Raw genomic sequence first — 18973 nt, forward strand, 5'->3', positions numbered from 1 at the left:
CAAAGCAAACACGATTGCCATATGAACTGACCTCGATTGAACTTCTTGCTTACATACAAGGCAGACTCCTAATTCGATTGCCTGAATGTTTTTGTTGTTGAAACAGGGGCAAGTCAGGTCTTGCAAGTAAGGAACAAATCTGTTGCAGTTTGGGGCTGAGTTTGGGCCTGCATAGTTGGTAGACAAAATCTTCTCAGCGAAGACGTGAGCATCCTTCAGGGTTTTTGTTGAATCATTAAAGAAGTCATATTTATTAAATATCTAGTCACATGCTGTCATTTTTGCACCTGCCCCAAACTAAATGCATTGCTTGCTTTTTACACATGCACAAGCAGCAGCATCTACTCATGAACTGATCACAATGACCGATTGCAAGATTAGCAGAGATACAAGGACAGCACTGAAGACACACAAAGGCATCCAAGTAGTAAGCCTCTCCTCTCTTTTTAAATTTTCATGATTTGCTTTTTATTTATTTATTTATTTATTTATTTATTTATTTATTTATTTATTTATTTATTTATTTATTAGTCTTATATACCGCCCAACCCCCGAAGGGCTCACAATTGAAAGCAGCAGAAAAAGGAGGCTGTCAGAAAGCAGTCTAATCCTGTGAGTCTCATTGTGCAAATCAATACATCCAAATCATGTACATGCAAACAGCTTGGCAAATGATTGGCTCCCCAAAGCATGACTTTTGCGGAGGACACAAGTTGAGACAGAGATTGAACAAGATGCTAAGGCTGAGGAATCTTGTCTTTACTACTCATTACCTTCCTTTCAGAACTTCATAAGAGCGTGAATGTTTATAATCAAAGACTGAGAGCTCGTGTTGTATAATGACTAGAATGTTAGGCTAGAGTTGGGTTGATATAGTCACTCTATCATGAAACTCATTGGGTGACCTTAAGGCAGTCACACTCTGTCAGCCTAATCTACCTCAAAGAGTTATTATGAGAATAAACATGGTAACAGAGAGCAATAGATGTCTCTCTGTGCTTCTTGGAACCAGAATGGCATAAATCTGTGCCTGGAGTGTGTGTGTGGAGGGGGGACACACACATGAAAAATGATGGCTCTGTGAACTTGTAGCTCACATGGATCTTAAATTCCCGAAGTGTTGTCCAAAGACACAGACATCTTTCCCACATGCACAACATGAGAAAACATAAGTTCTCAAAGCTATGGAGATGCCTCACTGTATAGCTTCAACATTGCTCAGGAGTTTTAGTTCCCTGGGAAAGCCTTCTTCCCAGACAATATTGTTAGAGACAGGCTTTCAGCCCTATGATCCAATACCATTCATAGTCGTACGAGTTGCAGGAAAGGACTAATGCAATATCCACAAAGAGAGTCTGCCTAAACTTGCACTGACTGGAATATCCTCAAGCTTGATCGAAATGTGCATCTCCTTCCCAAGATCCCTGAGCTTGTTTAAGCTGTTCCTTCTGGGCTAACCCAACAATTGCACAGTTTCCTGGAGACTCAGAAACCAGCCTTGGAGGACTTTTGTATGGTTATCTCCTAGTGTCCAGGAGGGAGAACTCAAAAAGCACGAAGTGCAGGTGTAGTTCTGATGACAGTGGAACAAAACTCCAAGCTAAACAGATTGTTTTGGTCACTCGGTTAAAGATTCTAACCCTACCAGGAAGCTGACATTAACAGCACATGTTTTGTACAGATACAGAACTAGACTTGTGTGAAGTGAATAACATTTATTTTTTATTTGTTTTATCTTATTAGATTTGACACCCTGCCCTTTCCCAGCCTAGGTTAGGCTTAGGCTAGGGCCAGGCTCACATACATCATTAAAACATAAAATCAATTAAGTATAACAGCTACAGTCACAAATCTTAAAAGGCACTATAAATATATCAAGATGGTGTAATCTAGGTATCCATAAGGATCCTTACCCGGCCTATAAAAAGATTATCAAACCTGTCCCATTTTACCCATAGTTCCCCAAATCCTCCTTGAATTTGGACGTATATTCATGGGACTTCTTGAGAGAGATTCCAAAATCCACCGGTCTCTGGGCTTTGACTTCCTGCAACAATGGATTGCTAGAATAACGTATTCAGCACTGCGGAAAGCTCCTTAACAGTACATCAAAAGGTATTGGACAGATCTGCAGAAATATATTGATGAAGCACTGAATTGCTGGTCCACATTTGGAGCTCCAATTGAGTTTTGGGGTTAAGGAATCTTCCTAACCATATAATCTACACAAAATATTTGGTTTGCATGCCTGTCTGTTTTTGTTAAGGAATGTTTTATTTTAAGAAGAATTTTTTACTGTACAAAATACACTGTTAAATCACTTCCCCGCATTTTGAAATAACTCACCACCAACACAGAATTATAAGCAATCATTACAATATTACAAATACAAAATGTAAAGCTTGTTGATATAACCATTACTTAATTAACTCTCTGTCTTCACCATTTACTCACTTCCATTATGCTATTTAAAGTAAAAGCAAGGCACAATTGTACAAGTCTAATGTCATATTTAATTCTTTTCTCCAGAGTTCCCCACAAAAATTCCAGCTGTCACAAAAAATAAGGTTTCAAAATATCATTGCATTTTAGTTGAGCAAGTTCTGACAATTCACAATACCTCATACTGTTTGAAAGCAAGATTTGATTGCAAGATGTTTGCTAATTTTCTGGGTTTTGCTAACAGCAATTGTGCATCTGTAATTATCTCAAGCATCATCTTATAGTGTGTTTTGGACTATTTGAATTAACTAGTCCCAGTAATACTATGTGACTGTCTTTTTGTTTTGCACCTGTTGACACTATCACTTAGACCAAGGTCCTCTTGAAAGGAAGTTGTTATGAAGTGTAAAGAGCTGCACACAAATAATCCCAAGGAATCTCTAACTAAGATGCGGGTTGACAGAAAGCAATGGTTAAGGAATGGAAAGCCAGATCTGCATCTCTGCAACCCTGCTGCATTGTTGTTACTGCTCCAGTGTCTGAACCTATGTATGCATTCAACCCTTAGAAGCATTATCTTTAATGGGGTGGGGGTGGGGTAGTCTAGTTAAATTCTAGCTCTTTTAAGTAATATTTTTGTCCTATAATCCAAATAATTAAAACATGATCCAAGTAGTTAAAACATCCTTTAAAAAACAAACAGAAACTGCCTTTGTCTGTGAAGTAAATTAGGCTGATAAATTAGTATACCAGGTAACCCAGGGAGTTTCCAGGTCAGAGCAGGGGTTTGAGGTGCTATCTGTAACTCCAGTCACTATACCAAGCTGGTTTTTGTGGAGTGACAGCTGTTGAACTTTAGCAAGAAATGCACCCTGATGAGTCCTTCCTCAAAGATCAAAATAGTCTGGAAAAGGCCCCTGCCCTCACTCTCTGCCTTTAATTGACAGAAACCACATATATTGCAGTGGCTTAGCAATGACCACTGAAACATCTGTTTCTTAAAGCTACAGGCACTCTTTTTTATCATGTTGGGGTTTTTTAACCCCCCCCCCCCAAAAAAAAATTCAGATCAGGGGAAGTTTCAGGTTTTAGGCAGAACTGTTCTGGCCATACAAATATGTAGATGTATATATGTATCTGTGTATGTATGTGTATATGTATACAAGTATGTGTGTGTATGTGCACATATGATTTATCTCACTTAAAATTTCCTTGGAAACCAACAAAAGTTATCTGGGTTTCTCCAGAATTTTCCAGGAGGACAGAACTATGGGCTTTCACTGTCTTCCTCCCACCAGTGGTGTACCAGGTGTCTCACCCTTCTCCCATGCCCAGCCCCCAGCCGAACTCTCCCCATCCCTGCCAAAAACCCACAAACATTTCCTCCATCTCTCTGAGTGGTGGCATGGCTGCAACACAGGGGCAGTGGGGATCACTCCTTTCCTGGGCTTGTGTCTTAGCTTCCCCCCGCCACTGCACCTAGCTTCCCCTCCCCATTCCTCCCATTTATGTCATGGCTTTCAACTGGCAAGACACTAGGATCAGAAAGGACAAGGCCAGGGAAGGGCCTTGTCTCTGCCACCCCCCGTGTCTCGCCGGCTGTGCCGCCACTCAGAGGATGGAGGGAAAAGCTAGGTGCGATCTAAAACGACCTGTCCCTCCAAGCAGCACTGCAGCTGGCAAGACACTGGAGGTGGCAGGCTAAGTGAGGGGGCAGGAGAAGGAGGTGCGGGAAGGTGGCAAAAATATATCCCCATGTGACCCAGGCAAATAGTGCCTGGGTCATGTTCCCCTCTGGCTCCCCTAGAACCACCATTGCTCCCCACATTTAAAAAAAAACCCTACCACCAGGCATGGTGTTCAGCAGCTGCCTTAGCACAGCTCAGAGAATTGGAAGGGGGCACCACAGGCTACCACTTCAGCACTGATTTGAACTCCTGGATTGCCATGGTGCTCCTAGCTAGAGAACTGAGTGGAGCCTGATCAGCGCTTGGGCCTCCGCAGACGATAACATCCAGATCCTTAAGCATGACCACTGCACAAGCTGAAAACCGTTGCCTTTATTTTCAGCTTCCAATGAGTCCAGATCCACCTTTGAATGAAAACTAAAATATCTTTGATAGGCCTCAACTTGTCATTTTAATGGACTACTCTCTCAGGTCATAAACCACACTGTAAACTTTGGTGACTGTGGTTTTCTGCCACAGTTGCTGAACGTGCACTTTATCTTCGTTCCCTGCCACCTTGTTGCAGACTTGCTGCAGCCTAGGTAGAAGAGTAAAGCTCATGTCATGTCAGTTGATGATAGACGACCTCTGGCTCAGACTTCATCATTTTTCCAGAATGCTCTGCATAAAAAAGGTGAGTTGCTACAGCTTGCCACTAGGGGTCAGCCTCGCCATGCAGTTTTCAGCCAGGCCCCGAGAAGCAGCCAGATGCAATTGCCAGCCCGCTCCTGACTGACAGCATTTTGCACCTAATCTTTGGGACCCGGCTTTGTTCCAAATCCCAGTCGCATCAGGTTGCGCGGCGGTGATATTTTAACATGCAGCATATGCATCTCATTTCCCTATTCGCTGGGCTATTTGTAAGCCTAATTTAAGCTAAATATTTCACAATGCTTACCACCTCAGAAAAACTGCAAAGGAAAAGTAAAGGTCTTTCTGCTTCTCAGGCAGAAGGCTGAGTTGTCAGTCATTCCCCTGGTCATGCAGAGGGGCGTGGCATCTTGGAGCCTTGACCTTGAGTGATTATTGCAAGATCAAGATCACAGAGACAGCTTTATGCCTGGAAAGATGAATTCAGCAGGGGATGCTGTTAACTGTGAAATGGCTCTGAAGACAGCACCTTGAAGTCTCATCAAGGGTGCTCCACTTTCAGAAAGAACACATTGGGTGATTCCGCACAGCACATTATCAGCAGAGCTCGACTTGTGTCCAGCTCTAGGGTTGGTCAATACTAAAAAAATTCGTTAAAATTCGGATTTGGGTATTTTGGGGCATAAAATGATTTGTATACCCGAATCCGAATCATAGCCGATTCGGATATGCCCGAAAATTCGGGTAAATCTGAAAAATTCGGGTCCGTTTTATTATTTTTTTGAATTTTTGGTGTTTTTACACATTTTGGCCTGCAGGGGACGCATTTTTAAAGCTAGAGGCACTAAACTTTCAGGATATCATCTGGAGACTGTCCTGATTATTCTCCTTAAGTTTGGTGCGGTTTGGTTCAGGGGGGGCAAAGTTATTGACCCTCAAAGGGTGCCCCCATCCCCCATTGTTTCTAATGGAAGCTAACAGGAGATGGGGGCTACACTTGTGAAGGTCCATAACTTTGGACCTTCTGAACCAAACTTCACCAAACGTGGGGAATATCATAGGGACAGTACTTTTATGATACCCTGAAATTTTGGTGACAGTAGCTCTAAAAGTGCACCCCTCACAGTCACCCAAAGAAATTTCCCCAGATTCTGTAGTGGCTGGCTGGCTGGCTCCATTGCAGCCAATGGGAAATTTCTGTGGGAGGGCTGTGGAGTGCACATTTCTCATGGTAAACCCACAAAACTTTCAAGGTGTCTTCAGGAGAGTCTCTTCATGACACCATCCAGGTTTGGTGACCGTTGCTTCAAGGGGTTCAATGTTATGGGTAGGGTCCATCTCCCACTGCCCCCATAGGCAAAGTTCCTCAAACCTGGATGGTGTCATTCAGAGACTCTCCTGAAGATACCCTGAACGTTTTGTGACTGTACCTTGATAAATGTGCACCCCACAGCCCTCCACCAGAAATTCCCCATTGACAGCAATGCAGAAGTCACTGCAGAAAAAAGAATATTGGGCAAATTTTTTGGGGTGCCTGCAGGGGCGCATTTTTAGACATATCATCACCAAAATATCACGGTATCATCAGGAGACTGTCCTGATTACACCCCCAAGCTTGGTGCAGTTTGGTTTAGGGGGGCCAAAGTTATGGACCCTCAAAATGGTAGCCACCATCTCCTTAGCTCCCATTGGAAACAATGGGGAATAGGGCCCCCCTTTGAGGGTCCATAACTTTGGCCCCCCTGAACCAAACTGCACCAAACTTGGGGGGTGTCATCAGGACAGTCTCCTGATGATACCCTGAAATTTGGTGCCACTAGCTTAAAAAATTCCAGTTTTCATGTTTCACCGCTCCTGCACATGAAGCCTGCTGGAGTGAGTGAGCGGTGAAACATGCAAACCAGCATTTTCAAAGCTAGTGACACCAAACTTTCAGGGTATCATCAGGAGACTGTCCTGATGATAATTTCACAGTTTGGTGCAGTTTGGTTCAGCCAAAATTATGGACTCTCAAAGGTGTAGCCCCATCCCCTATCAGCTCCCATTGGAAACAATGGGGGATAGTTGCACCCCTTTTGAGGGTCCATACCTGAACCAAACTGCACCAAACTTGGTGGGCAACATCAGGACAGTCACCTGATGATACCCTGATAATTTGGTGCCGATACATCTCAAAAATGCGTCCCCTGCAGGCACCCCCAGAAATTTGCCCAAGATTCTTTGTTCTGCAGTGACTTAGCTGTATTGCTGTCAATGAGGAATTTCTGGTAGAGGGCTGTGAGGTGCACATTTCTGAAGGTATGGTCACAAAACTTTCAGGGTATCTTCAGGAGAGTCTCTGGATTACACCATCCAGGTTTGAGGAATTTTGCTTCAGGGGGTTAATTCTATGGGACCCCAAAAGGGTAGGGCCCATCTCCCACTGCCTCCTGAAGTAAAGTTCCCCAAACCTAGACGGTGTCATCCAGAGACTCGCCTGAAGATACCCTGAAAGTTTTGTGGGTTTACCATGAAAAATGTGCACTCCACAGCCCTCTGTCAGAAATTCCCTATTGACAGCAATGCAGCTAAGTCACTGCAGAACAAAGAATCTTGTGCAAATTTCTGGGGGTGTCTGCAGGGGGGTGCATTTGTAGATGTATCGGTACCAATATTTCAGGGTATCATCAGGAGACTGTCCTGATGATGCCCTCCAAGTTTAGTTCGAAGTTGTCAGAAGGAAGTTATGGACCCTCAAAAGGGTAGCCTCATCTCCTTACTTCCCATTGGAAAGAATGGGGGATAGGGACACTCCTTTTGGTGGTCCATAACTTTGGCCCCCCTAAACCAAACTGCACCAAACTTGGAGGGTATCATCAGGACAGTTTCCTGATGATACCCTGAAATTTTGGTGCCAATATGTTTAAAAATGCGCCCCCTGCAGGCCGAAACGTGAAAAAAAACACCCAAAAATAAAAACGCAATTCGGCTGGTGATCCGAATCCCATGGATTCGGATCTGTTAGGATTCGGCCAGCTCAGATTCGGCCCCTGCTCGTCCGAATCCGTCCGAATCAGTGCAGATTCGGTAAAAATCCAGATTCGGACTGTCCGAATCTCCAACCCTATCCAGCTCGGGTAGTCCGCACAGGCACAGATCTCAACACAAATCCGACTCTCCTTCGACTCGCCTAAGCCGGGTCTTCTCGATCCCTGCTCTGACCTAGTACTTTTGGATGAACTCGTGTCGAGCTCAAGGTTACACGGATTGTTTGTTGAGATCAACTCGACTCACCCCTCCAGCCAATAGCATCATTCCTGTCTTCCCAATAAGGGCTTAGTTTCCCTTTAACCAATCATGACGCGCTTTCGGCCAGCCAATCATAATCGACCATTGAGACCATGCGTACACCCGGAAACTCATGGAGCCGAAAAGCATTTGCTGGACTGAAACGAAGCAGGGGACTGTAACTTGTGATAGCTTGTTCTGTGGTTTGTTGGTTCAAACAGAAATCTCTGGAGGAGGGAATGCCTATATTAAATGAGGCTGTTATTTCTCTGTAAGGGCTGTTCTGAATGTAAATTTATTCTTCTAGAGCAGGGGTAGGGAACCTGCGGCTCTCCAGATGTTCAGGAACTACAATTCCCATCAGCCTCTGTCAGCATGGCCAATTGGCCATGCTGGTAGGGGCTGATGGGAATTGTAGTTCCTGAACATCTGGAGAGCCGCAGGTTCCCTACCCCTGTTCTAGAGTTTCACAAGTGGAGCTGCCATGTAATCGAGTACATTCCTGCCCAACAGTATCCATCTAAGTAAAGCAGCTAGGTGGGATACGTACTTTGGAGGGGGACAGTTCAAGGGGGACGGGGAAATTCAAGGGGGACAGAAAACTCTCAGGCAAGATAAAGCCAAGCCGGCAGCAGAAATGTGTTTCCATTCAGAGGCGAGCATCCATCCTGCTGTTTGGGGGTGGTTTTTGCTCCTAACTTCAGAGGCATGTCACACTAATATATGTTTCTCTCTGTGGGACAGTGTGGAGTGATTGTGCAATGGGGTATATGTTTTGTTCACCTCATGGGCGCGGGGGGTCTAAGGCACATTTGCATGTGTCTGGGTGGAGTTCATTAGCAGTTACATTTGCTGTTGCATTTACAATCTAATTCATAAATGCATGTGCAATCACGGTTCGTTCTGCATGGCACGAAAAAGAAATCTGTGGGATGTCTTTAAAAGAGCCAGTGTAGTGTAGTGGTTAAGAGCAGGTGGAGTCTAATCTGGAGAACTGGGTTTGATTCCCCACTCCTCAACCTGAGTGACAGAGGCTTAGCTGGTGAACCAGATGTATTTCCGCACTCCTCCATTCCTGCTGGGTGACCTTGGGCTAGTCACAGTTCTTCAGAACTCTCTCAACCCCACCTACCAGGTATCTGTTGTGGGGAGAGGAAGGGAAAGGAGCTTGTAAACCACCTTGAGTATCCTTACAGGAGAGAAAGGTGGAATAAAAATCCAAACTCCTCCTCTTCTTCTCCTTCTCCTCCTCCTTCTCACTCCACAAACCCAAAATAAGATGTCCAGAGGATGTTTGAAAAAGAGGCTGCTTCTGGTGTGCTTTCCAGACAGCAAAGGTGTTAGAGGGGAAAAGAGGCTGTTTCCTGCCCGACCGTATTGCCCTCTGGTCAGTTTCACCCTCAGCTTGCACCCAACATTTCATGTGCAGCTGAAGGGATTCTCCCTGCCGCCATTTGCTGAAGGTTGCCCTGGGACACTTGCTCTGCAGGCTCTGATCCTGGCTGCCTTTCCAACCCCAAAAAGTACATCGCTGATTCTGTTGAGTCTAGCAATATATAGGTGCATACAAATTGAGGGTGCAATTGCAAATTCAGTTGTGGATTCGATTTCAAATGCAACAGCAACTGTAAACGAACTCCACCCAGACCAGGGGTAGGGAACCTGTGGCTCGAGAGCCGCATGCGGCTCTTCTGCCCTTGCACTGCAGCTCCACGAGCCGAGCCGCTGGCTTCATCCTTGCCCACCCTGCATCAATTGCCGTAGCCAGCTGGGCCACGCCGCGGGCTTCCCCTCTCGCCCGCCCTGTTGGAGCGGGGTGGGCGCTTTCCCGGCAGCCGGCGAGGCCGAGCCGCTGGCTTCATCCTTGCCTGCCCTGCAGGCAGCAGGCCGGGTGCACCAGTTGCCCGCGGCCGGCTGGGCAGCGCCACGGGTTTCCCCTCTCGCCCGCCTTGTTCGAGCGGGGCGGGCGCTTTCCTGATGGCCGGCAAGGCCGAGACGCTGGCCCCATCCTTGCCCGCCCTGCAGGCAGCACTTCTCAGAATGAGTGGAGTAAAAGGTTAAAAAAAACCCCAATATATACAGTGTTCTCTTTATTTTAAATGTCAAAAATTATTTGCGCCTCCAAGTGTTTTCTTTTCCCGTGAAAAACGGGTCCAAATGGCTCTTTGAGTGTTAAAGGTTCCCTACCTGTAACGACCCAAAGGACCCCAAGAATATTATTTATATATATTTCTGCTTCAAAATCATATTGGCAAAAGCTAGTTGCCAAAAGCACTCCTGTTAAGGCCGTAACATACCCCTGACCCAGACACATGTGAATGACCCTCACCTGTGAGGTAGGCAAAGCATATTTCCCACCACACAATCACTTCACACTCAGGCACAGAGAGAAACACTTCTTCCCGTGACAGGCCTCTGAAAATGCCACACATAAATGTCAGTGAAACGTTCGGAGCAAAAACGACCAGACCATGGTCCCACAGCCTAGAAAACCCATAACAGAGAGTTGCTTCCAGCCCTGACAATCCTTGACTATATGCTGATAGGAAAGCTATGGAGGAGGGTTAATTGGTATCCTTGTTTGCATTCGAGGCTTAGCGTTTAGCCAGGAGATCACAACACCCTTTTCAGGGTGAAACTGAAGCAGCTTTGGAAGGCTGCAGCTACATGAAGAACACGGTTGTCTTCCAGCATCAGCAACAGGTGCAGGATCTGCTGGAGATGTAGGTATGTGGGAAATTGAGGGAGTACAGAGAACATCTGCTAGTGTCAAATGCAAAATTAACAGTCATCTGCTGCTTTTATAATGAGAAAATTAAGCCAGCGTCGTGTTCTTTTTGTCTCCATTCACTATCTCAGTGATTCCCAGTTATGTATCTGGGAGCATCATGTCACACGGTGGTGTGTTTGTTGGCTTGCTTCTCCAGTCTTGGACGAAGCTCCGGGGGCCTTAGATGAACAGAAGAACAAGACAGGGTGTTTGGGCTCACTCTGCTTACCAGCCAACTGATTAGCAAAGCACAGCACATCCTGGCAAGGTGCATCCAAACCGTCAGGTTAGTCATAGATATGGAGTGTCTTACTTTTCTCATGTCATTTCTCTTTGTGTTTGGATATCTTTGTTCTGGCAGCAGGCTGGCTCAGAGTTCAAGGGGGTCAGATGGAGGAGAACAGAGCTTCAAGAGACAAAGAAGCTGGCTTTAAGAGCAGGTGCACTCTAATCTGGAGAACTGGGTTTGATTTCCCACTCTACTGCTTGAGCTGTGGAGGCTTATCTGGTGAACCAGATTAGCTTGTGCACTCCAACACATGCCTGCTGGGTGACCTTGGACTAATCATAGTTCTCCAGAGCTCTCTCAGCCCCACACACCTCACAGGGTGTTTGTGGGGGGGGGGGGAGTGAAAGGAGATTGTAAGCCCCTTTGAGTCTCCTTATAGAAGGGGGATATAAATCCAAACTACTACTACTACTACTACTACTACTACTACTACTACTACTCAGAGGTGTAGCTAGGAAAAATGGAGCCCGGGGCAAAATCTGAGTTTTGTGCGCCCCCCGCCCCCAGCTGACTGCCCTTCCACACCACACCCAAATGATTTTTTTGCACCAGGTCATTTCAAAGTCACCATCACATTAAAGAACATGCCTCAACTCACAAATATGAACACAGCAATGGTCCTATGATCCATGGGCAGAGCAAGTTTGCTGGGATGCGGGGGGGGGGGGGGACTGTGGGAGCTTGCTATGACCTTGGATCCTGTGATCCATGGGCAGAGGAGGCTGCAGCGTCCCTCTCTGTTTGGCCTTTCAAGGGAAAGCAAGCCCATCACTCACCTTTCCAGGGGAGAGCAGCGACGGACCTTTCCCAGCCCTGGATCATTCTAGGGCTCAGAAAGGCCTGTCACTTGCCCTTGCAGGGGAAATCAAGGCTGTTGATTGCCCTTTCAGGGGAGAGCAGCGCCTGGCCTTTCCCAGCCCCGGATTGCTCTGGGGCTCGAAAAGGCCCATTGCTTGCCCAGCCACGCCCCTCCTCCTTCCCGGAAGTGGGGGGGAGGCGATTTTTCCACCTCCCACGTGACTCCCATGGGAGTGTCTGGGCCGTTTTTCCTTGGATGTCCCTGTGGCAGCTACACCACTGCTACTATACTTTCTCCTCCTCCCCCTCCTCCTCCTTCTAGCAGGGGAAAACAGGTCTTGCCACAGAAGAGGATGGGCCTTCCACACTCTTTCCATTAATCAACAGGAGCCTGGTAAAGACATTTTTGGAATATTTAAGCTAAAACTCTTTTCTTTCAGACTTCACATTTTCAAATCCTGCTGCTTTGTGCATCAGATGGCCGAGGTATTGTTATGTGACAGGCCTGCATGTGACTGACTTGCTATTTTTGCATATGCATGAGGCCCAGGAGTCCTAAGGTTGCTGTGCAGAGGCAGGCAACGACAATCTACCTCCAAACACCTCTTGCTTGCAAACCCTATGGAATTTATCCAGTCAGTTATGAGGTGATGGCACTTTCATCAAAGAACGCTCTATACAATCACATTCAGCATGACTCCAATCCAGGGAGCTGAGGAGGGAGGGGGAGGGGGAACGACTGGATGGTTCTTAAAACGAATGTTTGAGTCATTCTCCTATTCCCTATTTCTACAAGTAGGAAATTTAACTGCCTGTTAAACTGGAACCCTTCATCCTACTTCAGAGTCCATGGGTGAAGGGTGCAATCTCTGAGAATCTTGTCCAATTGCAATAAAGCTTTTGGAGCTTCAAATTTCTTTGCGTTTAATTGCCTCCAAAACTGTGGCCCTTCTGTACACACAACTTGCCTCCAGAACCTTTCTTCCATCTGTCTGGAATTTGACAAGGAAGATCCCGAGAGGGAGGGACTCTCTTACACTTCATTTCATCAAAAACAGCAGTCTGAGTTCCCCATTGAAACCAATATAATCCAGTATGAAATGGAAGTGAATCAATGCAGTAATGACTGTATGTCTATTCACAGCAATTACAATCTTTCCTGGGCTGGCTTTCTGTATTATACCCCTTTTTAACAAAAAGAACCACATAGAATTGGAATTTCATCCACCACATGCTGGGCCATCTTTGTTTTAGAATGCTGTGCTTGGATCCTAGTGCCTATCTAACAGAACCCTAACCCTAACAGAACAAGGTAGGCACTAGGACCCAAACAGAGCATTCTAAAACAAGGATGGTCCAGCACATGGCAGATTAAGACCCAACAGATTAGACTGAACAATACCATTGCATCTACCCTGAACTCTATCGTCTGGAGATCAGTTGTCAATCTTGGTGATCGCCATCCCCCCATTTGGAAGTTGGCATCCATAGTTCCCATATAGGAAAGGGCTGCTTTGGCGGTTGGAGTCAATAGTACTATACCTCTCTGGGGTCCCTTTCCTCCTCACACTCCATCCTTTACAGGTTTCACCCCAAAATTCTCTAGGAATTTCCTAATCTGGCGTTAGCAACCCACTTTCATATCCATCCAACAACCAACCAAGCTTTATCTGCAGTTCTGCCTTGAGTATCTCCCCAGCAGCCTCTACTTAGGAAAACTGTTGCCAAGTTGTGTAGTGTGATGTTGGCCACTACGCCAGGCTCACTTACATGGTAGGGAACCCTCAAAGACTTGTATGGTGGCAGCTCACTTTTACCTGTATCCCCCTTCAATACTATTTCCTCTTTCCCTGTCATCCCCCATATCCTCCCCACTTTCCCTGCCTCATTCTCTTCTTCTCAGCCATTCACCTGCCTGTTTTTTTAATCTCCCTCCCATCTTTAGGTATATTTATTATTTACTTCATTTATATTTCACCTTTCTCCACCGGGGTGGGGGGAGGGTAAAAGCTGCTTAAATCAGCCTCCGTTTCTCGTTTTTTTCTGTACAACAAATCTGAGGTCGGTTAGGCTGAAAGCATGTGACTGGTCCATAATTACCCAATGAGCACCTACAGCAAGATAAGGATTTGAATTTGGAACTTCCAGCCCTTCTCTGAGGCTCTAACCACTACATAACACTGCTGCATCTTACTGGCTTTCATAGGGAGGCTGCTGGTGAACAGTAGCAAGCAGCCAGGCCTACTTGAGTCATGCAACCTGAGTGGTATCGAATCCCCCAGAGACTGCTTCCAGGCAGGCCTGGCCCTAATGAGTCCTCCCTCAAAGGCCAAAATAGGCTTGGAAGGCATTCTTCTTAGTCCTCCCTTTCCTTTTTAGTCCTCACAGAAACCCAGCCTGGATGGTTGCTGCTTTCCCACCTACCCCCTCCCATCATTGGCACTTGACTCACCCCGCTTTGCAGCTCTATCTGCTTGCCCACACTCTTTGTACCCATCTCACTCCTACCCTTGTTGGCCTCCCACCTACTTTCTACTTTCTAGCAGCTGGGCAACAGGCTTGCCGGCTTGGTGTGAGGGTGAAGTCTTCCTTCCTATCTCAACTCTGCTTAGCATGGCACTGCAAATTTCTCATTCAGTGGGTCTTTATGCCACATGATGACTACTTAACTGAAGTACTGAATAGAAAAGTACTGAGGTCATGAAGTATCCATGCATTGATGTCTGAATTAGCAAAGTTAACAAATGAAAGCAATTGAGTGAACTTTGCTAGAGGGGCAAATCTGGTTTCCAAGTAATTATCTGAGCCTAATCTTGGCATTTACATTTGTCTCAGACCCAGCCCTAATTAGAAGTAAACAACTGTCTGTGGTAACTAGGGCCAATATAGAGCTAGAAAAATGCAGGAAATTGCTGGACATAAATGAAACACGAGTGCTGCAATTATCGATTTAGGCCCTAAAGTTTGAGAGGTTCCTTTCTTGTTCCTTCAGATGAACCAGGGTGATGCACATTAGGAAAATAGTACAAACACTCTCTTCTCATTTGGGTCTTATCTGGCTGAACTCCCTCCCATAGCAGGTGTTGCCCTCTAAAAAAATGAGCTATCCTGGTCATGTAGCCCTCATAACATATGTAAGTTTTGTCCTCAGAAATTAGTGTGCCAATTAGCAACTAGTGGTAACAAACTGGGAGGGGGACATGGAAGGGATCACATTCCCCCTCTTCTCCCTATGCGGTCTTAGTTTATCTCTTTTCCTCCTACTGACAGCAGAGGTGGAGCAAGGAGAAACTGCGCACCATGCCACACCACACCCCCTCGATGGCCCAGTCACACCTCTGCAGCTGCTCCGTCCGGGGTGTTGCACCCCCCTGCCCTGTGGGCACTACACCACTAACTGACAGACTATGTAGCCTCTCTCTTTCTCTGCTTTCTTCTCTTCCTCCTACCCACTTACCTTTTCTGTTCATCCACAGTTTCAGCTTGATTTGTTTACAGAATTCATTTCCTGCCTTTCTGCCTCCAGTTTTACCTTCCATCCTGCCTTTTCTCTCCTTTCCTTAATTCTTGGCCTCCTTCCTACCCTTTTAGCATCTCTCTCTCTCTCTTTCTGGCCCCTTCCGCGCATGCATAACAATGCACTTTCAATCCACTTTCACAATTGTTTGAAAATGGATTTTGCTATTCCGCACAGTAAAATCCAGCTGCAAAGTGCAATGAAAGTTGATTGAAAGTGCATTATTCTGCATGTGCAGACGTAGCTTCTGTGTCCACCTCATTGGCTCAGACTAACAGAAACATAAAAACTTTGGCAACAGTGTTTAGAATTGTCTGGAAACTCCAAAACGGCCACAAAGAACTAACAGTGTAGACTTGCATGATATAGGTCAATTGAAAAAAAAATCTTGTAGGCATTTGAGAGATTTTAAACCCTTCAGGTATTTTTTCCCAGTTTCATATTTTTCAGAAAAGGTTTGCAAAAACATCTCCGTTATTTGTATGTGAGTGTATTCTGCAGAGTTTTTTTTTCTTTTTAAAAAAATCTGAACCCTGGGGGCCAGGATTGGAATTAGATAGAAACCACACGTATTTACATCTTTGATCTGTGAAAAGAAAAAAAAATACTGCTAAGTATCAGAAAATGCTACAAAATGCCTGCAATGAAACATTGTACACGGAGACAGGAAGAGGGTGGAGAGATTATGAACACTTATTAGTGATTTTCCAGTTTAAACAACAAAGATGCTTCCTTGTACGCAAGTCAGAAGGTGGCATACCTTGGTAAACAAACCCTTGTTAAGAGCATTTGCTGGAAATATTTATTCTTTTTTCTTGAAAAAAAATATGCTGAGTGCATGGCACAAGGGTCAGCAGACGTAGTTTAAAGTTATGGCAACTGCACTGAGTCTTCATGTCACTCAGAATGGCACTCTTCTGGCAATGCAGAGGTGGAAGTGCTTTTCTGGAGCAGCAGAGGTCGGGCACGTCAGCCTGGCAGCTTCCAGGGCCATCAATTAAGTCCTGCAGTACTAATTTGGGAGTATAAAAATCATACAGAAATTGTTTGCTCATAATGAAGGTTTCTCCCCTGAACCCAGATGGTTGGTATGGATAGGAGATTGATTCCCACCACCATTCTACTAAATTCTATGTATATTTAATACAGGGTTCTGCATTTTTTAATACCAAGATGTCCTAATAAGTAATGAATAGTGTGCTGGATTGAGTGTGGAGAGACTGGGTTGGAGGTGCTTGTTCACTGGGTGATCTTGCACCAAAGTTTCTCAGCCTAAACATTTCATTTAAGGTTGGACAAATTAGTTGGGGGATCAATAACCTATGTATACTAGGATCGCTTCTGGTGAAAACAGGCAGTAGCTACAATTAAAAGACATTTTTTGCAGTAAGAGAAAGCTTTACAGAAACAAATGAAGTCTGACTTGATTTTTCTAAGACCAAACTTGTATGTCACTTACAGATCAAAACTGAAAATATCACATACTCACAAGCCTTTGAAGACTTTCGAAGCCAAAGCATATCCAAAGGTAGCCAACTCATGTTGTTGTTTTTCAATATTTAATTAATAGCTATCCCTGAGGAGGCTAGGGAAGCAATTGTAGTGGTGTTAAATAGTTCTTATGAATGTATTTATGTTTGTATGAGAGAAACACTTGAAGGTGTACTGGGACATCACTGAAACACAGTCCCTTTAAATGTAGAAAATGTAGACTTAGTAAGATCAGCTGACAGATTATACAGTCTATGAAAGCTAGCCATTTTGTGCACAGATATTGCTGGTTTGTTATTTATGGTACGCCTAAGCAGGAGAAGGGGTCCGACTGCTGACAGAGGGTTGGATCATGGGAAGACAAATACATTACCCCCTGAGCTTCTTGGAAAAGGAGGAGAAGGAAGAAGAACAAGAAGAAAAGAAGAGGAAGAGGAAGAGGAAGAAGAGTTTGGATTTATACTTCCACCCTTTCCCTCCTGTAAGGAGTCTCAAAGGTGCTTACAAACTCCTTTCCCCTACTTTCCCCACCATAGACACCTTGTGAGGTAGGTGGGGCTGAAAGAGTTCCAAAGAACTGTGACTAGCCCAAGGTTACCCAGCAGGAATGTGTAGGAGTGAGGCAACAAATCTAGTTCACCAGATAAGACTCCACTGCTCAGGTGGAGGAGTGGGGAATCAAACCCAATTCTGCAGATTAGAGTCCACCTGCTCTCAACTACTATACCACACTGGCTTTCTCTCTACACCATGCTGGAAGGATGGGAAACATAAAACATACAGAGTTGTAGAACAAAGTACACTAGCCATTGTGAGGCATTGTAAGGCACTCTTATGAAGCAGGTTTCGAATATGGAGCAGGTTTCGAATATCTTGTATGTACAAAGGATTAATGATCAGTGGAAAGGATGTCTATTTTTTGAACCAAACTAGAATGCATGGGCAAGGGAAGATAACCTGATAATCGCCCGTGTTATTTCACTGCATTTTGCTGGTTGAAGCATGTTTTCAGCTAGCCAGGCTCTGATATATCAAATCACCTGGAGTAGGAGAAAAAATTCAGGACTGTGACCACAGCCTTGTAGTTTTTGCTCCTAAAGTTTATCCTGCATCCACGGCTGGCATCTTCAGAGGCATGCCACAGTAAGATGTGTTTCTCTTCGTGGCATAGTGCGGAGTGACTGTGCGTGGGGCATTTGTTTTGTTCACCTCACCGGTGGCAGGGGGAGACGTTTACATGTGTCTGAATGGAGTTCATTTGCAGTTGCAGTTGTATCTGCAGCCACTTTTGCAGTTGCAAAAACTACCGGATCATGGCCACACAGCCCAGAAAACCCACAACACCCAGTTGATTCCAGCCATAAAAGCCTTTGACAATACAGCTATTGGATACATTTCCTGATATGACTCACTAGCTTTATTTCTGATGTTAAAGAATCAAGTTTTTAAAATGATACCCAAAGTGGATTCAAATCTGACTCTGTGAGTTTTGTTTTTACATGGCTTTGCTATATTCTGCTGCCTTCTCCCAAGTTATAAGACAAAAAGCAAAACAGGATCCGTAACCTGAATTTGTTTGACTGCAGAATAGCTTTCCTGCCACTGAGAGAAAGCAGAATAGGTAACCTTATATTGACCTTTGAATAGGGCAAAGGTTTCATGGCTTGGGTTTCCAAGCAAAACAATAGGACAGCGATTCCCAACCAGGGTCCCGTATTACCCTGGGGTTCCGTGAGCATGTCCCAGGGGTACCGCAGCAATGCTACCGGCCCCCTCACTTTTGTGGTGTCTCCCGCCGGTGCCAGCAAGGACATGGAGCTGGTCCAGGGGGCAGGGCCTGCCTCAAGGTCAACAGCCACTTCCGCCCCCCCCCCCCCCAGTGCTTCCCATCACCCTGGGAGAGGAAGGTGGGGGGTGGCAAGCAGGGGGACTGGAAGGGGATGGTGAGAGGGGATGACAGGAGAAACATGGGATATGAAGAGTGAGGTCAAGGGTACCGAGACGTTGAAAAGGTTGGGAAATACTGCAATAGGATAATGAGGAAGCAGCAAAGAGCTCTCCTACTTACCACTGCCACCATT

Source organism: Sphaerodactylus townsendi, linkage group LG04 (genome assembly GCF_021028975.2).
Source record: "Sphaerodactylus townsendi isolate TG3544 linkage group LG04, MPM_Stown_v2.3, whole genome shotgun sequence".
Taxonomy (NCBI): domain Eukaryota; kingdom Metazoa; phylum Chordata; class Lepidosauria; order Squamata; family Sphaerodactylidae; genus Sphaerodactylus; species Sphaerodactylus townsendi.